The following is a 530-nucleotide window of genomic DNA, read 5'->3' as shown; positions in this document are numbered from 1 at the left end:
AGCAATTTCAAGTTGGGGATTTGGTTCTTGTTCGATTAGTCCCTGAACAAACCAGGTTCTTGAGGAAGAGAGATCGCAGATTGGTGCGCAAGTACGAAGGTCCAGTAAGGGTCCTTTCCAAGGTGGGGAATGCTTCCTACAAAATCGACCCTCCAAAGTGGATGAAGGTGCACCCAGTATTTCATGTGAGCAACTTGAAGCCATTCCATGCAGATCCTACAGATGCTGGTCGAAGAGAGCCAACCAGAGCCGCCATCACCATGAAACCACCTTCAGAGCGTCGAGTCCAAGAGATCTTAGCTGACAGGGAAACCAAGATATCTCGAAGACTAGTTCGGGAGTACTTAGTAAAGTGGGAGGGACTAGGCCTAGAAGAAACCAGTTGGGAGAGAGAGCACGACCTCCAGAGATTTCAAAGGAAGATCGAAGAATTTCAAGCCAGCAAGTCGACGAGGACGTCGTTAGAATAGGTGGGGGAGGATGTCATGAGCCAACCTTGTATAAGGCCATGACCGGGACTTAGGTTGCCA

This window comes from Durio zibethinus, unplaced genomic scaffold (genome assembly GCF_047325235.1).
Source record: "Durio zibethinus cultivar Kanyao isolate XHJ-2024 unplaced genomic scaffold, ASM4732523v1 HiC_scaffold_394, whole genome shotgun sequence".
NCBI lineage: Eukaryota > Viridiplantae > Streptophyta > Magnoliopsida > Malvales > Malvaceae > Durio > Durio zibethinus.
This window is presented reverse-complemented; position numbering follows the sequence as displayed.